The following is a 25410-nucleotide window of genomic DNA, read 5'->3' as shown; positions in this document are numbered from 1 at the left end:
CCTAGCTATCTCTTTATCTCTTAAGTGCCGGACATCTGCTGTCTATTGGGTTAGGCTATTGAGGAAGGCGGGGGGGGGGGGGGGGGGGAACGGGACTATTAAGAGTGAGTCTGTTTCCTGCCTAAAAAACATGTTTCTCCCCTTCTCATCCAGGGAAATATAACACTCAGCCTTTTCAATAGTTCCCAGGACATTTCATTTTTCTAGGAGAGGGGTGGGTGCTAACTTCCTTCAGTTTCTTCAATATCTTTGCTTGGCCACAATGTCTTGACCACTTCTCAGTTGTACTATCCAAATGAACTGTACATGAGTTTGTACCGGAAGCCCCGCCAGAAGCTACAAGTGGTCCAGAATGTAGCAGTCCAAGTTGTTATATATGCATCCTATGAAAGCTACAATGGTTACCAGCTAGTAGAGCTCTATCTGGCTCACGATCTGAGTTACTTCGGAATGTTATGTCAACAGTTATGTGCCCATCCAATTAAATCAGGAAAGGAGGATTCTTTTTAGGTTAAACTCCAGAGAATTGGTACCACTTGGGGCCATGAGATAGGTCTCATTCCTTCTCATTCCAATCTGTGGAACTGCATTTTTCCCTGAGAGTGGCTGCTAACCCTGATTGGGCTTTGGGGAGCTGATATGATGAGACCCCTCTCAAAGGAAAGCGATGCTTTTTACAAGCTTCGGTGGTTGTTCCTTCTTGTGCTATGATGTGAAAGAAATGTGTTTGCTATATGTTTTCTGCTTTAATCTCCTTACTGTAAACTTGGAATGCAAGCTGTTTAGAATAGGTGATGATTGAAGTGGTCTAGGGCAGCGGTCAGCAACTGGTCGTACGTGGACCACTGGTGGTCCGCGAGAAAATTTTGGTGGTCCACAGAAAAATTATTTGCATTTTTTATATTGCACTAAATCAGGGGTCCTCAAGTTACGGCCAATGAACATTTGTGTTGCTGCAGAGAGTCTTCCCCTTTGGGGTCTTTTTCTGTGGGTCGGACGGGGGCAGAAATTCCAACTTGGGATCTGCTTCAGCCTCCTGGTGTGGGGCTTTGGGTGAAGGCTGGAGGGAAGCGCTGCTGGTGGCAAAGAGCCGGAGGGCCTTGTTCCAGTGGGACTGCATCATAGCCTGGAACTGGCTGACCATCTCAGCCTGCTGAGTCTCCAGGCGCTGGTACCTGGCCTTGCACTTCGCAGGTCTTCCCTTGGAAATCCTATGCTCGTAGTCTTCAGTGAGGTGCTTCTGCTGAGCCTCCTTCTCAGTCAGATCCAATTTGAACTTAGCTGTTTTGCCAACTCTTTCTCATGATAGCTGCTTAACTCCAACAACTGCTTCTTGTTGGGGCCCTTAGGAGCCCGGGGAGGCAGGGGAGGAGCGGCTGGCAGGGGAGGAGCAAGTAGAGGCTGGCAAGGTGCCCCTCGATGTGAGTGACATTAGGTTGCCCACGCCCACCCAGTCACATGACCACTTAGCCACACCCATCCAGCCGGTCATTAGGCAGATCATATCAGTGGTCTGCGGGATTTAAAATTATGAATTTAATGGTTCCTGAAGTCCGAAAGGTTGGTGACTCCTGATCTAGGGAATACATATAGCAATAGATTGTCATTGGTCATTGCCCTTTCCCAGGGTTCTTTCTAACTTCTCAATTAAGTCCTGAAAATTCCTAGTGGTTCTCCACTCAACTACTAATCAGTTGTGACCCTGCACAGGTTGCATAGGGGTATCTCTGTTGGTCGTGCCCTCAAAGCCCCATTCAGAGGTGATTGCATGCAGCTCCACTGAAACTCTATGATCAAAGTCCCACCCCATTGCTCAGTCTTTGGCTTCATCTTGACTTTTTTGACATTTCCTGCAGATTCCCTTGAGCCCAAATAGAATTGCCCCAATGGTGCCCCCTGTGGAGATATAGATAGCGGCAGTGATTTATATCTAAGAAGCTTAATGTTTTATAATCCCACTTTCTGAATCATTTGTACTAAGTCCATTATCTTAAAAACCAAAGCTCTTCAGCCTTTGGTTCAATTTTTAGACCAAATAAATGTTTAGGAATGCAAAGGAAATCTTCTATAGGAGAGGGAGGGGAAAAGCAGCTTAAGTATAACATTGTCCTATTTGCTATCTCCTTGTCTCTTGACTTGACAGTTATATAAGATCCATTCAGAACTATTTTTTTCCTGTCTAATTATTACAATATCTTCCAGGATAATTTAGGTAGTCACAGCCATGTGGCATTCATATGAGGTCAACAGGATGATTGGCTATATAATATATAATAAGCCAATCAGGTTTAACTGTCACTGGTGCCAACTGAGAATTAGTACATTGTCTAAAAACTATGACCTTGGCCTAAAGTTTGAGGATATGAGAAAGAAAGTTCAAACTGAGTTTCTCTTAAATTGACAATGGTTTGACTTACCTTTCAATCATCATCATCATCATCATCATCACCACCATAATATATTACTTATTGTTACATTTCCTTAAAGAGGAAAAAGAGAATGAATTAAAGATTCGCAAATTATAAAAATGGCTCAAAGAATATTTAAAAATCCCTGCCTTAATGTGGGAAAGAAAAGAAAACTAGACAAAACCATAGGCTACAGCAGGGAAGAAGGAATTTAATTTCAAAATTAAATTAAATTTAGCCTATTAATTATGGATTTACAATATTGATAACTATTTTGGAATACTGCACTAATCTAAAGAGGAAGTTCTAAGATTTAGTTGATAATACACTTGTATAGAGTGTCACATCTGCCTCTTATGTGCCGCAGCCAAATCAGACTGTCCAATAGTAAATAAATACCTTTACAGTTAGAACCTGTTCATATCATATAGAATTGTCTCCAAGCATAATCAAGTGCTGCTAATTGTGCTTGAAAGGTATGCCATCACATTGCCCGGTTTTCTCTGTGGCAAATATGGCAGCAGGGGTGCTGTCGGTGTGTCTGTTGGGGGAAAATGGTTGTGGATCTACCATGTTCAAAATGGACCCCCCAAAAAAACATGTTGCTTTTCCACTGAGCTATTTAGAGTGAATATTATTATTATTATTATTATTATTATTATTATTATTATTATTATTTATTAAACTTATATGCAACCCACCCAACTGTTGTAGGGATTCTTGGTGGCTTACAAAATGATAAAAATGTAGAAAAGATAATGCAAAATGATTACAATTCAGAAGATTATGGTAAACAAGAAACTAAAAAGCCTGAGATGGAAGGTGGGGTAAAACATGTCACGAGTTTGGAGTCATTGCACAGCCACAAGAGACCCAAGTCCAGGCCCCCTGTGAATTCTGCTGAGTACCAATTTAGCTTTGACCATTAGTTGACTCTTGTGTATAGGAAGCAATAACAATTTTTTCAAAGCTTTGAAGTCAGCGAATATTCTTGGTTTTTTTGCCCCTGACAAAAAACAAGAATATTCTTTATCCAACTGCTATGGATTATAGTCTTAAACTTGCCCTGAAAAGTGGGGTACAAGTTTTATCTGATTCATCTCTTCCCTAACAGGATTTTATTACACCAGAAGAAAGGAAACAATAAAAAAAGCATTTTAAAAGATGGAGAAACAAGTAAAAACAGGGCCCTTTGAGTTGGACTTCACTTCCATTAATTTCATGCATATGTCGATGTGATCTTCTTGGCAACAATAAGAAAGTAAAATGCTCCTTTACTAATAATATTAGAGTTTGTTTTATGTATCCATCATATTGGCTTATTTTTCGATCCATTTTAAAAGCTGCATATTCTCAACAAGCTAAAGTAAAATATGTGCATATCTGATTTTTCAGAGATGAAAAAAATACAATTGATCTCTTCCTATTCCTTCCTCCTTCCCTTTCCCCCATTACCTAACTAATTCATCATACAGTAAGCTTTCCACTGTGTCTGTCTGTGTGTGTGTGTGTGTATTAAAAGAAACAACATTTCAGAACAGCAGATCACAGAAAAAAAGAACATATTTCCCCAAGATATCCCTTCCAGTTTTCTTGAAATGTGAATAAACCATCTTTCTAAATTGACTGTTTTTAGCACTCAAAAAAAAAGAACAAGGAAAAAAAGAATAAGGTAAAGGTAAAGGTTCCCCTCGCACATATGTGCTAGTCATTCCTGACTCTAGGGGGCAGTGCTCATCTCTGTTTCAAAGCTGAAGAGCCAGCGCTGTCTGAAGACGTCTCTGGGGTCATGAGGCTGGCATGACTAAACGCCAAAGGTGCACAGAGCGCTGTTACTTTCCCATCAAAGGTGGTTCCTATTTTTCTACTTGCATTTTTATATGCTTTCGAACTGCTAGGTTGGCAGAAGCTGGGACAAGTAACGGGAGCTCACTCCATTATGTGGCGCTAGGGATTTGAACTGCCAAACTGCCGACCTTTCTGATCGACAAGCTCAGCCTCTTAGCCACTGAGCCACCGCGTCAGAAAACCCTATTAAAAAAGTATAATTTTTTTGCACACAAAGAAAGGAATCTGTGACTTCAAACTTTTTATGCTGTACTTCCATTACATGTCCGGAGCAGAAAAAGATTATTGATTAATGCAATCAGGTTGCATATGTCGTAAGTGTGAAAAATGGTCATGAGTCAGTGCCATTGTAACTTTGAATGTTCACTAAATGTACTGTTGTAAGTCGAGGATTACCTGTATTATATTTTTATTAAGCCAAGAAGGCACAAGCTGGTTTTCATCTGCGCTGAAAGACTTCAAATGCATATTCCAGATAAAGTTCCTTTGAATGTTGCTTTTTATCTGTTATAGTTAAGACGTCAGACAAAATATTTGATATTGTCTTGTGGGCAGAGGACAGGTGACTGAGTAATTCTCCTGAAGCACAGGGGCACGTTGCATTGATTCTGTCTGAATGCATTGTTTTATCATGACTCCCTAATATCTTGTACTGTGGGAAGGTCATCAGTGAAGTGTAACCTAATGACCAATTCGTCATTCATCAATTCGGGAGCTAGCACCTCCTCTGATAAACCATTTGAAAACTGCAAAGATGGAAAGAATGCGCGGGAGGAGCAACACATTAAAGATGCATTTTTGGAACGTCAGAGATAATAGGAAGTCAGACTCTTTCCTCCTGATGTTTTTAAGTATCTACCCCGGCATCAAGAGCACCCTAAACTTCAGAATAATATCTGCTAAATCCTGCACAATCTCCAAGGCTGTGCATCTCATTAAAGCGGCTACATTTCCATTATCTTTTCAAATACTTTGAAGTTTCAGAATTATCTATGGAATGAAAGTTGCAGTCCCTTGGATTACAATAATTTAAATGTTTACTTCTCCATTGAAAGGAGTGGAACTTTAAGCAGATTAAGGGGTTCTTCCTTAACAGTGAATATAGAAATGTACTCCCTGGGCTATAAGGGGTTTTTGGTGGGGGGGTTGTGTGTGGTTCCCCTCCTTTTTTTTCCTGCTCTGTTGCCAATGTTCAGTGATGCCTGTATGGATTTGCATAGTTTATTTCATGCACTAACACTTGTGCAGAGGAGTGGAAATCTCTGAGACTTGAATGGACAGCTGGAAGCTCAGGTGTACACAGCCAACATTATCTATTTGACTGTGGAGGTTGGGACAAGGTTCCATCTGGCAGGATTCACCGACCACTTGGGCAGGTATATTTTCCACGCAAACGGTCTGATTGGATCCCTGAAGGAAGAAGCATTTCCTGCTCTTTCCAACCTTCCGAGCAGCCAAACTCTGATTCTCAACTAAAAAAGGACCGTCAATGGTATGATATTGTCAGTGATTTTTCATAGTTTCTCTAGGTTTGAATGAGAGACCATCTGCTCAGCTCTTGTTTCTGTCTGGCCAACATTTCAAACCTTTGCTTGTCTTTGCTTCCGACAGCAGAGAAGAGCAACAAAGACGATTTAAGGGACTGGAGGCTAAAACATATGAAGGACGGTTGCTGGAATTGGGTAAATGTCTATGGAGTTTGGATGCCCTAAAAGTGCTTTTTCAAAAGGCAACTGGACTTCCTTGTTTTTCTTTGAAGATGTTTCGCTTCCCATCCAAGAAGCTTCTTCAGCTCTGACTGGATGGGATAATCCGAGACATGCCATTGGTTAATAGACTGACAGCTCGAGGTATAAAAGAGCTGTCAGCCAACAGTTTGTGTTCTTATCCTTACTTGTTCTAGTTGTAATAAACAGTTGATTAGCAGCTCTGCCTCCACGTTTTTCCTCAGGGCTCAGGCTTGAGCATGAGCCTGGCGACAAGGTAGAGGACTTTTTTTTTTTAAATAGTGAGATTCTTTTTCTGACGGAAGCAGATAATCGTTATGGTGACAATGCCTACGTTCTCCCTGTTCTCCCCTGAGAGGGAGTCCTGGGACGCATTTATGGAGCGTTTTGACTGTTTTATGTTGGCTCACGATTTCGCAGAGCTTTCTTATGATCGCAAACTGGGCTATTTTTTTAAGTTTCTGCGGGCCAGAAATGCTTTCCACTGCCCGTGCCCTGGCAGCCCCCGTGGCTGTCCACTCCTTGCCATGGGAGGTATTAGTCACCAAGCTGAAGGGGCATTATGCCCCCGTTCCGTCTCGTTTTGCAAGGCACTATGCTTTTCGCCAATGCGCTCAAAAAGACGGGGAAATGCTCAGTCAGTACTTGGCTTGCCTCAGAGATGCAGCCATTCATTGTGAGTTCCAGAACCTGGATGAGGCTCTCCTAGAACAACTGATTTGGGGGACCAATGATTCCAGATTACAACGCAGGCTGCTAGCCCTCTCCGAATGGACATTTCAGATAGCCGTAGATGAGGCACGGGCGGCGGAAGAGGCAGCTAGCTCTGCTGCTGAAATCCAAAGGTACCACACTGCTAAGAGTACCCTGAGTATAGTACAAGTGGGTGTAGAGCCTTCTTGGAACTCTTGAAAGGACTGGGTTGTAGACTGGAGATAGATTATGTCAAATCCACCCCCCTCTGTTGAGAGAGGGCTGTTCCTTCCATTCTCCACTCCCCAGTCAGAGCTGAAGAAGCTTCTTGGATGAGAAGTGAAACATCTTCAAAGAAAAACAATGGATGGAAATGAATCAAGGAGAGAAGCAACCTAGAACTAAGGAGAATTTTCCTGACAGTGAGAACAATGAACCAGTGGGAAAACCTGCCTCCATAAGTTGTGAATGCATCAACTCTGGAAGTTTTTAAGAAGAGATTTGATAACCATTTGTTTGGAATGGTATTAGGTTTCCTGCCTGAGCAAGGGGTTGGACTAGAAGACCTCTAAGGTGCCTTCCAACTCTGTTATTCTTAACAAGCTTGATATTGCCCCGTTCCTCCCCAGTTCATTTCTCTGCTGTAGCTCATTGCAACTTCTCCCTTTCTAGTCCATTGTCTTAGGCTTGATCCAATTTCATCTAAGTGCTTGAGACCGATAAATATTGCCCATCCTGGCAGCTGCTTTGCCACTCAGTAAAGATTTAGCTTTGTTTTTTTTTTTAGAGTTACCGATTCATTTTAGAGCCACAGCTTCAAGAATCAGATGCAGAGGTTCCATTTCCATTGTGGTTTGTCAATAGGTGATGATTGGAGTTGTATTTTTAGTGCCGTCACACCATTCTTACCTTGCATTTATAAAAGCACCCCAATAGCATTTTTGAAGTGGTTAGGATGAAGTGGTGTATTATATGTCAGTGTTTATCAAGAATAGTGTGATTGCATATTGCCTTTCTGATGCAAAATATGCAAATGAGGCTAGAAAACGGCAGGATTTCATATAGCTTCATAATATTGTAATATAAACAGGCTGAGGGTCAAAGAAATAGGTGTATGCTTTAGATATACACATTATTTTGTGCAAAATCGAACCTGGAGAAATGACATTCCACTCCAATGCATTAAAATCCAATGCTCTAGTGCCATTATTTACCAGGGTCTGTCTGTCTTTCTGTCTCTGTCCATCTCTCTCTCTCTCTCTCTCTCTCTCTCTCTCTCTCTCTCTCTCTCTTTCTCTCTCTCTCTCTCACACACACCTGTCTGTCTCTATTTTTGTTTACTGTGTCTGTCTTTCTGTCTGTCTCCATTTGTCCATTTGTCCATCCATCCACCCACCCACCCACCCACCCAACTATCCATCCATCCATCCACCCATGCATCCACCCATCCAGGCATCCAGGCATCCATCCATCCCTATATACACACACACTTGCTGTAACTGATAGCATGTTGTAAGTGATGTAAATGATACAAACAAGGAATGTAGCCTTGTTTCCTAATCTGTGCACCTGGATTTATGATGCATTACTACATTAATAGCTCCAACACACCTATGACTTCAATTGATTCAAGGCATTCTTGGTTTGTTCCCTCATATTCTTTGGTTCTGTTAGTGCACAGTAAGCCGGTGGCAACGTAAGTGTTGGCACACCTTCCCTATGTTTTGGCTCTTCCTGGGATGCCACTATCACTCTTCGTTCTGTTCTGTCTCTGAGGTTGGCTGAACTTGCAAGTCACTCCTAGGTAAGCCTGTGCAGGGCAGCTATTGTGTGAAGGAAACAGACTTTTCCTTGCTTCTAACACATTCTTTGAAAGTATCCATGTGCAGCAACATTTCTGATGGGTAATTAATGCACTTCGGACAAGCGGCGGGGAATATATGACCCTTCAGATTTTGCCTTTCTTTTTTTTTTTGGTGCATGTTTCCGTTTTAGTATTTTGTAATTTTATTTTTATGTCCTGTTTGTTTCAATAAAAAGCAATTAAAAAGGCTGTTGAACTACAATGCCCAGCCATCATCTAATGCCTCTAGGCCTTGAGATCCAGAGACATCTGTCAAGTCCAATGACCTCTGTCAAGGAATAAGGTAGATATAGGATCTTTCTCTTGGAAGGGGTCTCCTTTCTCCCAGGCTGCCCTGAAGACGACCATTTTTATCATCTTTTCTTGAACTTTTGACAGGCAAGTTAATAAACGCAACTCAAAAGGGTTTTTTTTCTTTTTGCAAAAGAAAAAAAGGAAGAGGAATCGCCAATAAACACTTGGCTGTGATGATTTCGGCAGACGCTGCATTCATAATGCATACACTGGAAAGCCAACCATGCCAACCAAGGCCCAAGAATGCTATAGAACCCTTAGAAATTTGGTTACATTTTAAATAAGGATAAAAGCCAGCTATCAAGCGAAACTTAATTTTTGCTCTCCCCAGGTCCCCACCCAGTTTTTAAGCTAACAGATGTAAATATGTGAATGCCAAGAGCCTCATTTTTCATTCTCCGGTAATGAATCATAGTTATGCTTTAAAAAAAATAAAAATAAAATTAAGCACAGTTTTTTTAAGAGAGAGAGATAGAGATAGATAGATAGATAGATAGAGAGAGAGAGAGAGAGAGAGAGAGAGAGAGAGAGAGAGAGAGAGAGAGAGAGAGAGAGAGAGAGAGAGAAGTAGTTAATGTTGTAACATGCTGACAATTTAACCTGGCCAATATTTTTATTGCCTTGTACAATAAACCTAACAGAGCACAACTTTCTTTTTGACTGGTGGAAAATCGGTTATGAACCGCTGGGGAACAACCAATTTTTTCAAACGCAGCAATTCAGTCACACTTTAGCCGCTAATACTTTTCCCCCCTGTTCACTTTTGCTGTTATAATCTTTTGAGGATATTTTATCACAGCAATAACCTCCTGAAAATCAGTCTTTACTGCAGTTAATGACTGGACAGCTGGAGCATTATCATGGCTTCGACTCTTCTGCCAGCCATTAACTAACAAACTAGTTGTTATCTGCAGGTAACAACCAAGGTCTGTTGGAATTTCCTTGACAGTGTTTCACCGGATGCAGAAATTTCTTTTCTCTGCACCCCTCTCTCTTATTTCAGCTGAGTTTCATGGATGGGAGGAAAAAAAAGGAAAAAGAAATGAGCCCCATTCACAAAGGAATAGCTGTAAGAGCAAAGGAATAATAGTAATTTTAAAAAGGATACATTAAGAACGAAATCCATAAAAGAGATTGGGATTGTTTTTTTTAACTTCTGCCAACTTTTCTTTTTTTTAATTTGGGGAAGGACATGATGAAAAGATGGACCTGTGTTCTTGTTTTGAAATTAGAGAAACAACAATTTTAAAAACTACTCAATTGCAGTAAAATTGCATCCACTCCAAGAACTTATGCAAGGTTTTCATCTGTGGATTCCCAGCTTTCTATAGCAGGTTGGACACCGTTGTTGTGGTAAAGTGTGCCTTTATTAGACTGAGACACTTTCATTTCTCTCTGTTTTGCACACTGAACCCACTCACACTCATTCAAAGTTCATGTTTTGACATTCTTTGTGGGATCTGCGTATTCTATGGAATGAGCATAGTATCACACTTTGTGTTATCAGTGGTAGTTTTATTAATAATACTGGCTTGATTTGTTTATTACACTGAACAAAGTACTGTAAACAAAAGAGTGTGTTGGTCAGTACACTCTTCACTTATTACATTGATTAAATGACTTGAAGCTACCAAATCTTTTTTTTTTTTTTTTTGCCTTTTGGTACTGTCCGTGTGTGTGTGTGTGTGTTAAGGGACGTGATGGCTCAGTGGCTAAGACGCTGAGCTTGTCAATCAAAAAGGTTGGCAGTTTGGCGGTTCAAATACTTAGTGCCACTGCGTAACGGAGTGAGCTCCCGTTTCTTGTCCCAGCTTCTGCCAACCTAGCAGTTCGAAAGCAAGTAAAAATGCAAGTAGAAAAATAGGAACCGCCTTTGGTGGGAAGGTAACAGCGTTCCGTGCGCCTTTGACATTTAGTCGTGCTGGCCACATGACTATGGAGACGTCTTCGGACAGCACTGGCTCTTCGGTTTTGAAACGGAAATGAGCACCACCCCCTAGAGTCAGGAACAACTAGCACGTATATGCAAGGGGAACCTTTACCTTTACCAAATCTATTAAATTTATAACTAAACTTCCAAAATCTTTGTGCATTCCTGCTTATGAGTTAACACAATTGATAATACCCAAGTTATGTTTTGGACTTTATGGTTTTCATATAGGAACCCACTCCTTCTTGCAGTCTGCAATGGCAAGATGGTTTTAGAAGTGGTAAATGGAAATCTATAGCAGGTTATCTTGATATTGCCAAAATATAAGTCCCTGTAGTAACCCCAAATAGCTTGGTGATAAGGAACAGTGTGATCTGTAATTAATACCTTAGTTTACAGTCTTTCACTCTTGTTGAGTGTAGGTTATCAGATCCAGCATTCACAGTTTATACATTGCTGTTGGAGATCAAGGAAACACTTACTTGATTGATAGACACTGACAAGATCCAGGTCCATTGTGAACAATGAAGTTGCCTCACATATCTCTAGTCCAGCATTCCCTCTTTAGATTATGCTCCATGACCAGAAAAATCTTTAGTGACTTGATTGACATGGATTTCCAAAGGTGCCAAGTAAGTTAGGGCAGATGCATATAGAAGCTGCTGGATCATATTTGTGCTGAAATGTAGTTCCTTTAGTCATTTATGTTTCAAAGCCATCACATTTTTCACTGTGTACCCTGAAATGTGCAGGATGCTGGAAACCACATGCCTTGTTTTCTAAAACCATAGCTTATATTGACTAGAGACACAAAACAAACTGAGCCATAAGCATCTTTTACAAACCATAATGACTGTGATTTGGGAGTTCAAGAGTTGATTTTAAGGAATCTGGAAACCTAAATGGGAAAAAAATTACAAATATATTTTAAAAATCTATCTATCATCTATCTATCTATCTATCTATCATCTATCTATCTATCTATCTATCTATCTATCTATCTATCTATCTATCTATCATCTATCATCTATCATCTATCATCTATCTATCTATCTATCTATCTATCTATCTATCTATCTATCTATCTATCTATCTATCTACCTACCTACCTACCTACCTACCTACCTACCTACCTACCTATCTACCTATCTACCTACCGGTATCTATTTATCTGTCTGTCTGTCTGTCTGTCTGTCTGTCTGTCTGTCTGTCTGTCTGTCTGTCTACCTACCTACCTACCTACCTACCTACTTACCTACCTACCGACTACCTATCATATATTTATCTGTCTGTCTCTTGCTCTATCTCTCTGTCTCTCTCTCTATATATATATATTTGAGCTTATAGTAATTGAGCTCCATAGGTTTTACCAGATTGTCAAAGGTATCCGTGGTACAAAAAGGTTCAGAACCTCTTGTTTAAGGTGTTATTGAAACCCTGCCATATCTTTTTATTAACATGTTCTTTTTACCTTTCCTGACATCCCTACACGATCCATTTCTTAAGAGAGAATTAAGGAAGGAAAAGCTTCTATACATATCAAATCCGTTGAGAGTTATAATCACGAACTATGAATGGGTGGGGTGGGGAAAAGAGCGGCAGAGAGAGTTTAAAAAAGCAAACAGAAGAGATGCCCAGAAGGCTAAACTAAAGAGTTCTGAGCAAGAACAGGTCAATTTCTAAATTACTTTCCCCTGCAATCAGGTTAATTGGCGATGCTGGCTACAGATTTTCCTCTTGTATGCAAAATCATTTAATATTGTGCAAATTAAAGGACAAAACTGCCCACTGGAAATCAAGAAGCTTAGAATGGTGTGTGTGTGTGCATTTGTGCATCTCTGTGTGTATATGTGTATCTACATCCTAACATTTTGTTGAAGTTTTTGTTTATGATTGACTGACTGATTTCAAAATCCCCCCCCCTCCCCAATGCTGATTGCTGGGATATGCTGAAACATTTCAGTCTATCACTCTGCTCACACAACATGTTAAAATAAATATCATTATGACTTAGCATAACGGCCTAATTCACACAATAAATGCTAAGACCCAATACTGTTTTGATTTAGATAACTTATTTTATAAATCTATAGGATAACTATATCTCCATAAATTCAGGGAACGGGTTAGGTTTTTTTTTTTTTTTTTAAGATTCTGTTTCTCCTTTAATCACCTGATTCAAATTGCTATAAAAAATTCTGAACAATGCCCCTCTTTGGTTTATATAGAAATCTTTCCTACAAAATAAGCCGGTTATTTATTTACTTGCATACTTACTTAACCTGCAGAGATGAGTTTCCATCATTCCCTGCATTATCTATGTGAAATTTCTACCGAATGTTTAATAAGAGCAATCAAACCGTTTCATTGAAAGGTGAAAACATTCTTACATTTTTTATTCTGTCCATTTTAAGTGTGATTCTCTTGCATTTACCAGGCAGATTTCAATGCTTACCTTTTGCAGACATCTTGTTTTCCCTCCAGCTTAAATGCTTCTTGATTCCCTCACCTTGTTTTTTTCTCTCTTCTCCTTCCTTTTTTCCTGGTTGTTTATCAGATCTGTAAGTAGATATGCTCCGTTCATTGTTGCCGTTGTTTTTAAAAGGTCATTGGAAAATTGACAGTGTTCAGCTTCTATTTGTGCTGCAATGAATGCATAAATGCCTTTTCCTTAAAGATATTTCCACCAACAGACATTAGCTGCTTTTACTGCTAATAGTAAGCTTTGACAAGACACTTTCTAAACCAAATTAGATCCCTCTCACAAATTGCCCAACTCTATGTGACTAACCAATTTCCCATTTAAATTTTAAAATCTTTCCAGGATGGAAGTTTCTAATGCTTTGAATGATCTATTATAATTAATTCTTAACTCCTGCATTGGAAGGTTATGGAAATCCATAGGTAGAGATCTAACAGGAATGAGATCTGGTAGTCCTTAAACCAGGGGTGAAATCTACTTACCTTCGCTGCCAGTTCGGAAATGTGAGCGTGCGCAGAGCATCAAAAATGGACATGATGACATCCAGGTGGGTGGGCGGAGCCTGCTACCGAGTGCGCCTGCAAATAAGTAGAACAGCAGGGGGGGGGGGAATCTGCTGTACCATACGATTTAGATTAGCTAGAAAGAAAGAAATCCTGCTTTCTAGCTAATATAAATCATGCGCCACAGCTGATCATTGTAAATACCGTTCAACCAAACCAGTAGCATTTTTTTACTATTGGTTCGGGCGAACCAGTCCGAACCGGTAGCATTTCACCCCTGCCTTAAACTCTTGCATTTCTTGCATCCCACCTTTTCAAGGTGGTTTCCAGAAGTGTTTGCTTCCAATATCCATTAGCAATAGTTTGCTAAGGCCCAGGCGTAGGCAACCCGAGTCCCCTCCAGATGTGTATGAACCGCAACTCCCAGCACCCATTATCATAGGCTATATTTCCTGGGGATTCTGGGAGCCATTGCTAAGCAACATCTGGAGTGCCATTGGTTGCTCCCTGTTGGATTTACAAGCTCTAAATTGTGGATTGATAAATTCTTAGTTGGGATAACAAATCAGTTAGGACAACAGAACAGTATGAGCACTTTAGAAAGGATTCAAACAAAATTCCTGAGAAATGTTTTCCAGGTTACAGTGCCTGGATTCACACAATATCATAAAGCAAACCTGAACAAAACTCATTTGGAGTGCACCCCACTGACACTTTGTCTGTTAATATAATTTCGATCAGAACTTTAGATCAGAGAATTTAAGCCCGTAGCTCAAGTGCAGAAGACACTAAACTTCAGAGGCAAATTGGTGATACAGAGTTTTGGTTTTTAAAGTTTATAATTAGCAAATTTGATTGCCCAGAATTTCAGAGCATAAAGGGAAATGAGTTATTTCTAAATCAAGCTCAAAATAAAATTGTTCCATGATTGTATAAATTAAACAGCCTCCCAATGTTTGGTGATTCAGACCTTTTGAAAATGGCTACAGCCATCTGATTTGTAGTACATTCTGCATTTGGACCAGAGCAAACAAAACCATTTCTTTTAATTGGGTATCAGGAGAAAAAGAGGCAGGAGAAGGAAGTAGTGCCAAAAGAGACTATTTGGAGACCCTCCCTCATAAAGACCCAACCAACTTATTAGCACGCATCTCACAGGATGAAAAATAGGAAGAACAATTTTTTTTTTAAAAAAATACTGAGTTTCTTTTGGAAATATATGAGGATGCTACTACCATAGTTGACTTTTCCTATACAAAAATTACCCGCGTTACTAAAAGTAATTGAGATTTTTTTTCCCCCAAAGACAATTTTTTGTCTTGGCATATTTTGGGAACATTTTTGACCTTGCAATGTCGAACAGAACTTTGCTTGGGACTTTGTAGGCATACCTAAACAGTTTGGTTACGGGAAGAAACTGGGAGACTGTAAGTTCTAACCCTGCCTTAGGCATGAAAGCCGGCTGGGTGATTGTGGGACAATCACCAGGAATCAATGAGTTCTAGTTCTACCTTAGGCATGAAAAGTGACTGGGTGACTTTGGGTCAATCACTAGGAAACTGTGAATTCTAGTCCCATCTTATCCATGAAAGCTGGATAGATGACTTTGAACCAAACACCAGGAGACAGTGAGTTCTGGTCTGGTTTAGGCTTAAATAGAAGACTCCTGCAAGTCCCTTGGACTGCAAGGCGATCAAACCAGTCAGTCCTAGAGGAGATCAACCCTGACTGCTCTTTAGAAGATGAAGGTGATCAAACCAGTCAGTCCTAGAGATCAACCCTGACTGCTCTTCCTGAAGATGAAACTCAAATACTTTGGCCACCTAATGAAAAAGAAGGACTTACTGGAGAAGAACCCAATGCTGGGAAAGACTGAGGGCAAAAGAAGAAGGGGATGACAGAGAATAAGGTGGCTGGATCAGAGGTGGGTTGTTACCAGTTCAGCATGGTTCGGCTGAACCTGTAGTGGAATGCTGGCCTAGGTTGCAGAACCAGCAGCGACCCAGGTATGCCCCGTCCCAAAACCATTTCCCTCACTGCCACCATGTTTTTTTCTAGTGACCGCAAAACACGAGAGAAGCAAACCAGTAGTAAAACCACCAGCAACCTACCACTGGGCTGGATGGAGTCACTGAAGCAGTTGGTGTGAGCTTAAATGGACTCCAGAGGATGGTAGAGGACAGGAAGGCCTGGAGGAACGCTGTCCATGGGGTTGCAATGGGTCGGACACGACTTCGCAACTAACAACAACAAAATAGCAGCTAGGTGACTTTAGGCCAGTCATTCACTCTCAGTCCAGCTCACCTTAAGGGTTATTGCTGTGCAGATAAATAGAAGGAGGAAGGTGTGTTGGATATATTCGCCGCCTTGAGTTATTCGTAAAGAAAGAATAACAGCGGGATACAAATAAATAAATATACCAACGTAAATTGAGATTTATTTTCCCCATAACCAGGATGTGTTGAGACACAATCTATAACCCTTCCAAAACCCTGCTAATTAAAATGTTCCCTAAGATATATTTGAAACGGAGTCATTGATCATTGGAATTGAAACACCCCCCACAAAACCTATTACAAAATAGTATTTTGAGCAATGGCACAATATATGGGATTTAGTTCTCTAATCCGTGTTTTCAACTGAACCAGAAGTTCACATTACAGATAATATAACCACTGCATAATAATTAGATGTAAGAAACATCCTTGCTGGATATCCCAGAGGAGATGGTATAGTCAATTGGCAGAGAATTAAATTATTTTGCAAGCTCCTTTGTTTGTCCCTCCCCCTCTTCCCCTCCCCCCCCCTTTTTTTTTTTTACAAAACAAAAGTGTCAGGATAGAAGACACTCGGATCTTCTGAGATTTGGGATCAGTGATTTTATTTCTTTTTAAAAACATTGATTAACTGCATGAAGTCATCGGACTCTTATATCTAAAATGCATAATATTGGACAGGGACCAATGATGTACAGAAACATCAAGGAGCCCCACCCTCCTCTTTCAGAGACAGCGTAGCTTAATAAATATCTTTCGTCTGAAAGGGAAAAAAAAAAGGCTCTCAATTTCGTATATGCGCTCTTAGGAAAAAAAAAACAGGAAACAAAATAATGGATTTGAGTAAAATCTGCTTGAGATGACCTCAGCTCTGCTGACTCTGTAAACATATCCATGGTATCTTTCTGGCAACAATACAGATGTGCTTTGTATAGCCTTTATTGTTTTGGCACATTCGTTCAAATAATCTAGTCTGCAGATTTGGGATGTCTTTGAGGTCTTCTGGACAAGTACTAGCTAGATGTGGCTTCACTTGGGGTCTTTTAACCCATCAGCTAAGCTCATTTAGGAGGTATAACCTGCTGATACTGTATATTTCTCTCTACACAATTGAAAGGAACTGGTGCTCCACTTCCACCAGTCTGGGAGTTATGATGGTGATGATGATGTTATCCATTCAGTTGTGTCTGAATCTTGGCGATTCTGTAGGCCAGGTCTCTCCACATCTTCCTATCTTGCACTATTTCTTTGAGTTGTTCTATGCTCTGGCTGCTGTCAGCTTTGATGGGGCTGGGAATAATGCTCAGCAAAATGGGATGGCATCTGGTTAGAGAAATTAGGGGCACGATGGCTCAGTGGTTAAAGATGCTGAGCTTGTCAGCTGGAAAGCTGACAGCCCAGGTTCAAGATTCAAACACGGTGCAACGGGGCAAGCTCCCATTCCTTACCCCAGCTCCTGCCCATCTAGTAGTTCAAAAGCATGCAAATACGAGTAGATAAACAGCTTCCACTTTGTTGGGAAGGTCATAGCATTCTATCATGGCCACATGGCCACATGGCCATGGAAGTGTCTTCAGACAACGCTAAGAAATGGAAATAAGTGTGCTGCCCAGTCTTAGCAGAAGGAAGAAACAAACTCCTTGTCACAAAAAAAACCCCCTTTTTGTTTACCTCTTGTGAATTAATTGCATTCACCCACCAAAATGTCCAAGCAATAGTCCTTCAAAGAGTTAACTGCAGTAACAGACCTTATCAGTTTCTTGTGATAATTGCAAGGCTGTGAGCACCCAGCCAAAAGCTTTGGTGGGAAGGCCACATGCCAGCCATGAAGACGCCTTCGGACAGCGCTGGCTCTTTGGCTTTGAAACAGAGATGAGCACTGCCCCCTAGAGTCAAGAACAATTAGCACATATGTGCGAGGGGAACCTTTACCTTACATGAGTGAAGAATGAGATCTCCTCTAAAAGCCTACTTAGTTACCATATTAAAATAATACTTTATTTTCTATTTTACTTAGACCTGCCTATCTTTTCAGTATATAAGATTGCTGATATAAAATCATATTCAATTCAAATTTTGGTAAAAGCAAGCATTTTCATCGTAATGGTGGTGGGGAAATCTGCCTTGCTTAGTTTGCTTTCTTACTCTTTCAATGACATTCGAGAAAGTTCTTTTCTTTTGGGCCTGTGATAATATCATTATCAGAGAGTCATGTTTCTAATTTCTACTTCAAGCTCCTGCATTGTTAATGTTAACTTCTATTGAACCCAACTCACAGAAGGCTAATGTTAATTGTGCTTTGTTTTGTTGTTGTCATTATTATTAATCTGATTTCTACTCTGCCTTTTAGGATAACTTGATCATCTTTTTGTTTAGATTGCAAGCTAATAGTCAATAATTGGGTTTCTTTTGATCAAGAAACCTAAACTGGAAAAATAATAATGTACACTTTAACTTATATTATTCTATGAAACATGACATCCTGATGGGGCTGTTTAACCAGGGTTCAGGTGTTCTGGACAGAAAAAAACCACCCTTATGTAATAGAGCTTTGTTAATATTAGTCATTAAAAATTATAATGACATTCTGCTACTTCCAAGATAGACAGATATAATTTTCTACCTGCAGTCTTATTTTAAGAATATTCTTTTTCCTCAGGTGGTTTGTGTTTTGGCTACAGGAATTCACTGAGTTAAAAATAATTCTAGCACTTTACTGCATAATTTAAATATAGATTGTATGGATCAAAAACTTATGTTAATCCCCATATTCTTTAATTTTTTTTAAGGTAATGACTTTAGCATCTGAAAATGATGAATGTGTATCACCCAGCTACTTTGAAATGAAAAGCCAAATTTATCTTTTGTGTGATCCCCATACTGTCCACTTTTCTGGAATACATCTTTCAAAAATAAAAACGAAGAAACTTATTAATAATATCATGAACTAGGAAAGGAAAAAGCATTCTAGGCAGATACTAATCTCTTACATTCGGAAATAAGTTTTGTTTTAAGGAAAGACTGGGCTTTAGTTAACGTGGCACTATTTAAGTATTATTTTTTTACTATTTACTATCAAATCTTTATAAAAACTACTGAATTTAAATATTACATATTAATAGTATCTATGTCATAAATCTATATTTGCTTTTGTTTATTATATTGCTTTAGACATACAATCCAGAGTTTTTACTTCCTTTTATTAACAATTTGGATGTCATTTCCCTTATACCACCACACGGAAATTAAATGTGAGTTACTAGAGACCAAATTTCTTTAGTTTTAAGAGTCTGAAAACTTTAAATGCCTGTACACCAATGTAAGAAAAGAAGGAGAATCAATGAACCAGTAAAAGCTGGTGAGATGGAGGGGGGGGGGGGGAGAGAAATATTGAAATATGGTTGGATAGAGCTAGTTAACTAGCAAGTGAGAGAGAGAGAAATGGATGGAGATAGATATCTAGATGGATAGATGGATAGATGGATAGATGGATGGATGGATGGATGGATGGATGGATGGATGGAGAGAGAGAGAGAGGGAGGGAGGGAGAGGGAGAGGGAGAGGGAGAGAGAGGGAGAGATTGGTGGATGCCTTTGCCAGTCTTAACTTCCAGTAACTAACTTGATAAGTCCCTGCCATTTTCTTGACACCTTTTTTTCAGAAGTGCACTGCAGATGCCTAACCCTAACCCTAGGACCGAAGGAGGGGGAGGGGCTGTCCCAAAGTTGCCAGCGTTAGAACTCTAATCTCTAGCCTAGTTCCTTTAATAACTACATCAAAATGGTTCTCTCCATGTAGATAAGATTTGCAGAAGTAAATAACTGAAATGTCTTTCCCTTGATGACTGTCTCCAGTCATAAAAGCCGTCTTGTTTCTACATGGGAGCAACGGTGCAAGAGGAGAATTGTTTTCATCTTCTGTTGTGGCTTCTTAGTTGTATCCCACCAGATGCAGTTTAGCAAGCCACAAAGAGAAGATCAAGGTAGTTTCTTCTCCTATTTTCTTTGTTTTTCTATTTGTGGCTTCCTAGATGCATCTGATGGGATGCATTCAGAAGGGATGGTAAGCAAAGGTCTGGAACCATGGTCTGGTATTGTATTTCTTCAACATATCCTAGTAAATCTTCAGATAATTCTTCTACATCTTGCACTTTTCTGAATGTCAACCCGTTAGGCTCTTCAGTGTTTCTGTTTTCATGTCTTTAAGCTTTTCAAATTTTTATTTATTTTTATTTAGCATATGGCATCTGGAAGAGGTCATGTGGCCACTGATATATAACATTATAAAACACGTTACATGTACAAACACAAATAAATAGATGAGATAAAATATTAAATTAGGATAAAGCCACGATAAAATTGCCATATGTTGCATAGAGTCGCAATAGGAGAGATATTACAGCTCAGTATCTAAGGAAGTCAACCATCTCAACTGCTTCTGGTGTGGTTGCGATCATGATTATGATGTGTATTTTAAATGCGATGAGCTTTATTTTGCAACATAAGAAGATGGTTCTGTATTTAAAGTACAAATCAATTATTTTTAGAATGTTTAGCTTTTGTTCGTTACAAGCCTTAGGACATTGATCACAGAAGCTTATTGTACTTCACCGAGTCTTTATTTTTATGTGATAGTTTTTAATTAAATAGTATCCTTCTTGGACAGTTTCCTCTGTCTAAGAAAGACATAGATTACCTTGGCAATTTTTAAAATGGTAGTGAATGGTTAAACAAATATTATTCAGATAAGCTGAAAAGAATGTATTCCTTTGTCCAAGGTCTTTCTCTCCCAAAGTTATATTTTTGAGTGATGGCATTCTGAATTGTAGCACTTTGCATTCGTACTTCCAGTTATATAGAGCAAAGAAGCCAAAGCTTTGGTTTCAGCTTGTATAAACACACACACACACAAACACAGAGTTATATATATATAACTATATATATTTATATCTATAATATATAAAGTCATACCAGGGGTTGTAACACAAATATATATATATATATATATATATATATATATATATATATATATATATATGTATGTATGTATGTATGTATGTATGTATGTATGTATGTATGTATGTATGTATGTATGTATGATGTATGTACTGTATGTATGTATAGATATGTACATATATATGGAGTCTATAAATTGCAATTTCTATCTGCCTGCTAAAATGTTTTCACTGTTATGATAAGTTAGAAATGGACTTATCTGAGCAAACCTTTGTATACATCCTTGAACCTAAAACTATTTCTTTTTCTCTGAGTAGACTGAGTAGTAGGTGAACAATTGAGACTAATGTTGATTTTTTTTCAAGTTTTATTTGTTTTATTTATTTAATATCCAATTTTCATTGAACAGTGTGTGTTCTGGGTACAATTGTGCTTAAGTAATCATATTATACATTTTTGTTGTTATAACTCCTTGCCATCATATTAATAATATAATAATATCGTAACATTTAACATCTTTAACAACTCTCCTCTTTACCATTTTCTCCAATTGTATCTCCTCCTTTCCAACTTCTATTATTTAGCCATTGATCAAACATGTCCCATATCAAAAAGTATTCCATTTCTTCTTTATCCTTAACAGCAAGTGTTAATCTATCCATTTCTGCACAATTAATGTTGATCTTGTGTGGCTGATTGAATTGCTTTTGAAATATTGGAGGACATGTCTCACTGACCAGAATTTGGAAAATGGGCAGCAATGACAGAATGGACAGTTTAAATTCATAACAGAATCTAATCAATTTAAGCTAGAATTGCTTCTATATATACTACACATTGTACAGCAGGGCAAATTTAGGTATTGGAATATGGTGTTTAGGAAAAAGAAGTTACATGAATGATGGAGAAGAATAGATGAAAGGGCGTTTAGGTGATATTAAGATTTGTTGGCTTCTGGGATAGATGCAGGGTCCACCCTACAGAGAAACGGTTGATTGACAGGTGGCCTGATTCCCTGGCTATTTTTGTCCCTGCTCAGCCAACAATCTTATAACTATGAAATTGAATGCATGGTTCATTGCAATGTGAGGCTACCTATGAGTTTGGGTCTCCTCATCTAGATTTTGGGAATGGTTTTTTGCTTTCACGTGGTTGCTTCCAGAGGTACAAACTCTCTCCACCTTTTTTTCAAGGAATAATCTCATCAACTCAAGATTTTGAAAAATTACTTAGATACTGACTTCTGATGCAGCATTAGCAGAATAGGCACAGGTCTTCATCAAGTCACTGATGGGCACTAAAGTCACAGTAGAAACAGTTTTAGCAAGCCCAATTTTTTCCCATTGAATAGACATGTTCTCATCACCTCTGATTTGCATCAGGGTGATATATGTTTTTCTCCTCTAATGTTCTACCTCTTCTTTTTCTGCAGAACCATATTTTTTGTTTTGCATGTTCTGCTCTCCATATGTAGAGTATTTCATATATGGCAGCTCCGCACATGGAGACTTTAAAGTTGACTGGTGAATCATCTACTTTAATTTCTGTAGAGCACTGCTCTCATTTTCAAGTAAGCTGAGAATGAATTTAGGCTGAACAAAAGCAAGCTATTCTCTTGACAACCTAAGTTTAATCGGATTCACTTTAATTTCTATGCCTTGAATATAAACACTTTGTTTTCACAGCTCCTTTATCCAATAGAAGCTATTTACCTGAGCAGAGTTGCTAAGATTGAGGCGGGAGAAAATATTTTTCTTTTCTCTCGAAAAATACTCCTTTTCCTTGAGAACATCTGCTTTTCTGCCCTCTATGGGCTTCCACTTTATAAGAGAGAAAAAGAAAACACCACAAACCACAGACATATTTTCAGAGGGGAAAAAGTATCTGCACAAATACTTCACCTTTGCAGATTGTGAGTTTGGATTTTGAGGAAAAAGTTCCACACTCATGTTTGCCCACTTGTTTTTTTGGTCATATGCCTTGATATAGTCAATCTGGACTAATACATTACAACTAGTCCTTGACTTACGACCACAATGGAGCCCAAAATTTCTGTTGTTAGTTGAGACATTTGTTAAGTGCACTTTGCCCCATCTTACAACCCTTCTTGCTACAGTTGTTAAGTGAATCGCCCACAGTTGATAAGTTAGTAACACGGTTGTTAAGTGAATCCGGCTTCCCCCATCGACTTTGCTGGTAAAAAGTTTGCAAAAAGGGATCACATGATCCTGGGACACAACAATGGTCATAACTATGAACCATTTGCCAAGCCTCTGAATTTTGATTGTGGGGATGCTACAAAGGTGGTAAGGGTGAAAAATGTCCATAAGCCACTTTCCTCCCCCCTTTTTTGGTCATTTTGTCTTTTCCATGAGTGGCTAAACTAGCCACTCCTGTGTTAAGAACTTTGTAGTTAAATTTTTCTTTCTAGTATTTGATTTAGTAGGAGTGAAGAGGGTTCTCCCCCACTCCCCAAAGTCTATTTTATATGAATTCCTTGTCAAGGACATCAAGGACCACAGCAAATTAGATAGGAATCTCCTCCTCCTCCTCCTCCTCCTCCTCCTCCTCCTCCTCCTCCTCCTCCTCCTCCTCCTCCTCCTCCTCCTCCTCCTCCTCCTCCTCCTCCTCCTCCTCCTCCTAGGGTAGAAAATTTACTCCTGCTTTAGTCAAATCCTCCACAACAACCTTCCTTTTCTAAGGATGATTAAAGGTCAGTAAACCCATAGTGAAAGCTAGTTTGGTGTTGTGGTTAAAGGCATTGAACTAGAACCAAGAGGTTAAGCGTTCTACTCCTGCCCTCGTCATAAAGCCAACTGGTGATTTTGGGGCCAGCGCTTCTCTCCCAGCTGTAGAAGGTGGCACTGACTAGTAAAGACACCTCTGAAAATGTTGCCAGAACATCTACAGGGACTTGTCCAAGCAGGAATCACGGACTGACTTGAAGGCACCGAAAGCATGCAAACAAACAAACCATGTTAGTCTTTAATAGGCATCTTCACATGACCGCTAGTTCCACATTACTTTAGGTTTCTCTTGTTATGGAATACCTCTTGAGCTTATGGAACAACTCTTTTTGAACTTTAAACCAAATGCACTGGTTACAATCATTCTAACTGTGCTCAGGAAGAGTGGCCATGTAGAAGTCATTACTCCAAAGCCTTATCAGACGGCAGCAAAATAAGGAAATCCACACCGGCAGTGAATTGAAAAGGGAATCTACGCCAAGATAACTTCTGGAGGTACTCATGTATGCCATTCTGTATGCCCGAAGGAAGCACAACGAGTACCGATATCCACAGGCATTTTATGACCTTGCTTGCTAGAGTTGTTAAGTGACTACGGCTTCCCTTTTGACTTGGCTTGCCAGAAGGTCGCAAAAGGTGGTCGCTTGATCTGAGGACACTGCAGTCGTCATAAAAAGGAACCACTTGTCAAGTGTCTGAATTTTGATCTTGTGACCATGGGGATGCTGCTATACATAGGAAAAGCCGTCCTAAAGTCACTTTTTTCAGTGCCGTCGTAAATTTGGGCGGTCACTAAATGAATGGTTGTAAATCAAGGACTATCTGTACACAGGCCAGATTAACATAATATCTTAATACCTTCTAACTTTTAATTATTTTTAAATGCTTCATAAGAAGCTCATTCATAATTCCAAACAGCTCCTAAGAACTGACGATGCTGTATTTTTAGTTTTAGAAAAAGCATATCGCGCTTTAACGCTTTAGCCATGAATCAAGGCCCGCGAAGGGTTAAAAGACAAGATCCATTTTCACCATTATCTTGTTTTCTAAAAATGCCTTTTTCAAAGTCCATATGGTGACTTCCTTTCGACCTGCTTTTCCCATCCTCATCTCTTTGTCAGGCCTGTCACTTATAAAGAATCACTTGACTTACAATAACAAATTCAAAAGACGAAGAGAATATAATCAGTTGATCCATGAAGAACTGGTATAAAGACACCCCTCCACTGCTTTAGTTATCATTCCCGTAGCGATAGTGATATTATTGATGTGGCTGCTATGCTAATTTCTACAGGGGAAAAAAAAAGAGAGAAGATTTGGAATATTTATAAAGAGGATTTCAGAGATATCTCAAAGTGCAGAATCAATTCCCACATTCTGGAAACAAGTACAAATTCTCTCCACATTGCTACTACCTACTTTTATTTTGCACTTTTAAGAATAGTTCAGAAACTTTAGGAAAGAAATACCAAGTTTCCCTCCCCCCCTCGGGGAAGGGAGAAGAGGGGTAGGCAGAACAGTTTTAGAAAGAAAAAAATCAGGAAAATTGGAAGGGTTGATTAAATGCTTAAGTTAAAACCCTGGTGCTCGTATTATCAACAAGTTGTTGATCTTCCAGGGATTTTGACCAAATGTCTAAACTTTTCTCCTCTAGTACATATCTGCCTTTATTCCAGATGATTT

The 25410-nt window shown here is 39.3% G+C and overlaps 1 protein-coding gene across 4 annotated transcripts in view; it reads left to right on the top strand.

Annotated features, from left to right (window-relative positions):
- The window catches only part of ZNF536 (zinc finger protein 536), a 444580-nt gene that overhangs the window by 67709 nt on the left and 351461 nt on the right, over positions 1-25410 (top strand). The gene's annotated exons all lie outside the window — the stretch shown is intronic.

Source organism: Natrix helvetica (assembly GCF_964273705.1).
Source record: "Natrix helvetica genome assembly, chromosome: 10".
NCBI classification, from domain to species: domain Eukaryota; kingdom Metazoa; phylum Chordata; class Lepidosauria; order Squamata; family Natricidae; genus Natrix; species Natrix helvetica.
The sequence above is the reverse complement of the archived record's forward strand: the minus strand, read 5'-3'. Positions and strand labels throughout refer to the sequence as shown.